At 39.2% G+C, this 5103-nt stretch overlaps 1 long non-coding RNA gene across 1 annotated transcript; it reads left to right on the top strand.

Moving 5' to 3' along the window:
• Positions 1 to 399: 399 nt before the first annotated feature.
• LOC141353098 (uncharacterized) lies at positions 400 to 1766 on the top strand. Its single transcript, XR_012360128.1, has 3 exons — positions 400 to 640; positions 918 to 1032; positions 1470 to 1766. It is a non-coding gene; the product is annotated as an uncharacterized lncRNA (long non-coding RNA).
• The last annotated feature ends 3337 nt before the right edge of the window (positions 1767 to 5103 follow it).

Here is a 5103-nt window from a genome sequence, read left to right as displayed (position 1 = left end):
TCTGATCAGAGAATGTGTCCAGCTTGTTGTAGTATCATTTAAAAAATTGGTGTATACTTTTGAGGATATAAATCTAAAGATTTAATATCTGCCCACTGGATGTCAGTATTATTCTGTCTCAACAAATGACGTTCTGATCATCTCATGAGTGAATGACATCAAAGTGTCGTGAGAGGTCACAAGAACTTTGTATGATTTCTCGAATTGCTCTCTCGATACTTTGATGTCTTTGAAAAGTCTTCAAAAGTAAAGTATGTCTATATTTTGTGTACCCAAAAGTTCACAAAAGGTTTTCTGTGTGGACACCATCACTTCTGACCTAACATGCAAGTCTTGGCCATAGTTTAATGTCTTGGGAACTCAGTGATAAAAAATTGAGGTCCATTCTGTTAAGATGTTTCTTGTCTTTCTATGTCTGACCAAACCACTGACACCTCGGGTGAGAGGGATGTTACTTCTATGAGTATTGCTTACGCTAACCTAAACATTTCTGTGTTGGTGATTATTCTTACAAGAAGAAGAAAATCCAGAGACAAGACCCTGTGTTGAGTTTTATTTCAGCCTCATGCACCTGAGATAGAGGACCCTTCAGAACAAAATCATCATCAGGTGGTTAGGAGTTATTATCTTCCTCTGTCAGGTAAGATTTATTTAAAACCTTTGACTATTTAGTGTTACAAATGTGTTTAAGATGCAGTAAAGGAAGGTTAACCGTTTTAGAATTTCACCAGATGTGAAAAATGAATCAGACACATTAAACATAATAATTATAGGTTTATTTCAAAAAATTTGGTAGGTTTTATTTGTTAACACTTAATGCACAAACTAACAATAAACAACACTTCTACAGCATTTATTCATCATAGTTCATGTTATTTTTAACATTAACATCAAATATTTCACTGTGTGTTTTTTAGGTATTTTCATGTGGATTTGCAGAGTCGTCATCAAGCACACCTGGATTTGATTCAGAGTCGTTTGTGTTTAAAGTGCACAGAGATTATCTTCACAGAGGAAAAACACTAGGAAGAGGTAAAAGAGACTCACAACCCTACTGAAAAATCCAGGTAAGACCAGCATAAGCTGGTGAGCTGGTTTTAGCTGGTCTCCAGCTTGGTTTTAGCTGGTTTTGCTGGTGTAGGAAGCTGGTTTTGCTGGTGAAGCAAGCTGGTCTAACTGTGTTTTGGTCACTTTTTAAACTGGTCTAGCTGGACTTAGCTGGTCAGGCTGGAAGACCAGCTGGCCCACCAGCATGACCAGCTTTTTCATGCTGGGAGGACCAGCTTAGACCAGCTACTGCCACCTTATACCAGCTAAAACCAGCTACCAGCCCATGCTGGTCTTAGCTGGATTTTTCAGTAGGGAATCCTAACATTCAAAGTGTTGTGTTACAATGTTAAATAATATTAGGCTCTGCACTACTGTATTTAGATGTTAAAACAATAATTTAATGTGTCATTCTCTGACAGTAATCTTCAATGCCTGTGATGTAAGATCAAGATCAGTCTTTCAGTCGGATGACAAGCGGTTCAGTGTGAGAACAGATGGAAGTGTAAGACTGAAGACACCGGTGACTCTTCATGATGGATATATGATGTTTGATGTACACGTTTGGGACTCCAGTGATATGAAGCACACAACATCTGTCAGAGTTGAATGTACTGCTCACCATCATGAAGATCATCACATGAATACTGCGGTGAACATCACACCACAAGTACACACAAGACAAACTCAACTGTGACTTGAGACTTGTGTAGCTCTTTACTAAACACAAAATTACAAACTGACTACCACCGTGTAAATGCAGTTAATGACCTGGCAAACTGTAAAATGTATTGAGGTGTCTCTGAGTTTAGACCTGTAATGTCCATAAAATCAAACATTTTGTTTTTCAGATTAAATCTTTCCATGATGATTTGATCGTGAGGTTTTCAAGGTCTTCAGCAGGTCTAAAGAGATCAAAGAGAGGTTGGGTTATTCCACCGCTGAAAGAATCTGAGAAAATAGGTCCTTTCCCCAAATTTCTGGCTCAGGTGAGTAAACATAATAAATATTGTACACTATTATTGTATAATAAACAGGCTTGTTTGTTACTGGATTTAGATCAAGTCAATTTATGATGCAGTGACGTACAGTATCACGGGTGAAGGAGCAGATCTGCCACCTGTGGGTCTTTTCACATGTGATAGACGTACAGGAGCTCTTTATGTGACGCAGCCCCTCGACAGAGAGAAAAAAGCTTCATATAAAGTAAGTTATTTTCAGGTTAAATCAAATGCACCACATTAAAACCTTTAATATAACTTTTGTCTACACTTTTTAAAAGTTCTCATTTTGTAAACGATTACTGACAGTCACTACAGATATTTAACACTTCACATGTTTACAACTATGTTTATGTCTTCAGCTCATCGCTCATGCTGTTGGACAAGGAGTCGTAAAAGAGAAGTCAATGGAAATCATTATTGATGTGATTGATATGAATGATAATAAACCTCAGTTTACACAAAATCCTTTTAATGGAAATGTTCCTGACGCTGCTCCAAAAGGTAAGTGTTTCATTTTAATTCATCTAAATCATATATTTGTCTTTAGTGTTGAATTAATATGATTGATTATAAAATATAAACACAATTAATGTCCCATGATCTGTATGTTCGTTTTGTACTAAGGGGAAACTTTCTACCTTTCACACAAACAGATTAAAATTTTCTTCTCTTCTCGTCCAATTAGACATTTATAATGTTTTTTCAGTGTGTCATGAGACATTTTTCACACTTTCTTGAATTTTAATAAACATTCAGTATTTGCTTGAGAAATGAGGAACAAATAAGAAAAAGTTTCCTCTCACAGATGAGTTTACTGTATATCATATTTAAAAAAACAACCTCTGTGCACCACAAGCTGTTTAAATCAGACTTAGTAAACAACAGATGGTAAACACAAGAAACAACCCAGCATGCAATAGCCGCCATTTCAGCGTCTAGGTTAACTACAGACCTGATATAGTCCGGCTATAAGTAACCCACTTAAGGCCAAAATAAACTTGAATTTTGTTGCATGTGATTTTTGCCTAAATAAACTTGTGATATGTCTGATATTTCATCATGTAAGCAAAGTCAGCAGTGATAACAAGGTGTTTGCTTTCATTTATTTATTTTATCTCATTTATTTTGGGGCTACAGTTAGACGTCTATTTAATTTTCACTGACAGATCAAATTTTGCCTTGTTTTAGCCTAGACGTCAGGGCTGTATTTGAACGGCTATTAGATGTCTTTTAAACACAAAATTGTTTTGTGGGAAGCTTTAAGGGGGTCGCACAAAAAGATCGAACACATTGTTTTCTATGAGTATACGCACACCGGCACCAACAGGTGGCGCCACGGAGAGCTATGACTCAGGAAGTTGCTCAAATCCCTGTCGGGCCACAGCGCCACTCACATAGTTTAACATTAAATAACATCATATTTGTCCCAAATCCTTAACGATTAACATTGGCTCCTAACATATATATATTGCATTTTGAAGTAGACGCTATCTGACAAAACTTGTGCTATTTAATGTGCACTTCCAGTTTACAATACCTCCGAGTTGTCCTAGACGCGACTCGACACGACGCTGAGCTGCCCGTCCGGTGTGCGACCCCCCCCCCCTTAACTGAATCTTACAGATAGCATTTTACAATGTAAATGTCACGGGGTGACTATGATAGGGCGGAACCAAAAGCAGAGAAGATTGGTTCCGCCCGGAGATGGTTTCCACCCAGGCTGAGCAGTGCAAACCCCGGCACTTCCTGGTTGCTGGGACAATGCAATCAGGACTGACAAGCAACAGGTGAGGAGAGTTAAGGCTGTTAATGTGTGATTGGAAGGAGGAGGATGGGAGGTATAAATAGATCTGCAGCAACACGCAAGAGGAGAGCAGATTTCCGTGGGCGAGCTCCGCTCCGCCAAAGGCGGACCACAATTACACACTTCCTGCGAAGCGCCGAGGACGCCGTTGATCCGGGGATCGCTTTTAAAGTGGACGGAAAGAGTGCGGGTCCGAGGGAGGCTATAGGAAGGAGTTGTGGCTATATTATATAGCAGAGCACCACAGAAAAAGAAGCCAAGTGTTTGGTTGCTGTATTGTTGTGCTGTTCCTGCTGTGGTTACCACGGAAGAGTTGGAGAAGAAGAACTGGGTGAAGGAATATCGCTAAAGCGAGTCGTTTGGTCAGCTCAGTGTAGCCGGTTTGACTTTTAATGATGGGGCGGTTTCCTGGAAAAGGCTCGTGATACTTCAAGCCTAAAATGCTTGTTTGAGTTGCCTTAATTTAAAAACACCTTGCATTGACATATTAAAAAAACAAATTTTAGTCCTGGATTAATGTAAACCTTGTCCGGGAAACTGCCCCATAGTGTTGAAGAATGAGTTCTTGACAGGAAAAACTCACCTGTTATCTTCTCTTACAGAAATTTCCCAAATATACTTTGGTCCTTCAGGCTACAGACATGGAAGGAGCTGGTTATCCAACGGCAGGCAAAGCTGTTATTACTGTCACTGACAGCAATGATAATCCACCTCAATTTGAACAAGAAACGGTAGTGTGCTGTTCATCATCTGTCATCTAAATATCTAAGAGAATCAATAAAAAGTCTTATAATTACACAAATCTTTTTGTTTTTAGTACACTGTATCTGTCCCAGAGAATCAAGTTGGAGTTGAAGTGGCCAAACTCAGTTACTGATGATGATGAACCTGGATCACCTGCCTGGTCAACTAAGTATAAGATTATCAATGGTGACAGATTAGGAGTTTTTAATATCAGTACTGGACCCAGTCAGCTGGAGGGAATCATCACCACTGTGAAGGTACTGAATGATCTTCATAATGTTGATTAGACAGATGTTTGTGTTGATGTACTGTAACTGAAGTCTTTTCTTGTCCATACAGCCGCTGGACTACGAGAAGACCAAGCAGTACATTTTGTCTGTGATTGTTGAGAACGATGATCCGTTTGTCGGCCCTTTGCCCACCTCCACCGCCACAGTCACTGTCAATGTTGAGGATGTGAACGAGCCTCCGGTGTTTAATCCAAAGGAGAAGCACATTATTAAA

Source organism: Misgurnus anguillicaudatus, chromosome 21, assembly GCF_027580225.2.
Source record: "Misgurnus anguillicaudatus chromosome 21, ASM2758022v2, whole genome shotgun sequence".
In the NCBI taxonomy this organism is placed as follows: Eukaryota; Metazoa; Chordata; class Actinopteri; order Cypriniformes; family Cobitidae; genus Misgurnus; species Misgurnus anguillicaudatus.
The sequence above is the reverse complement of the archived record's forward strand: the minus strand, read 5'-3'. Positions and strand labels throughout refer to the sequence as shown.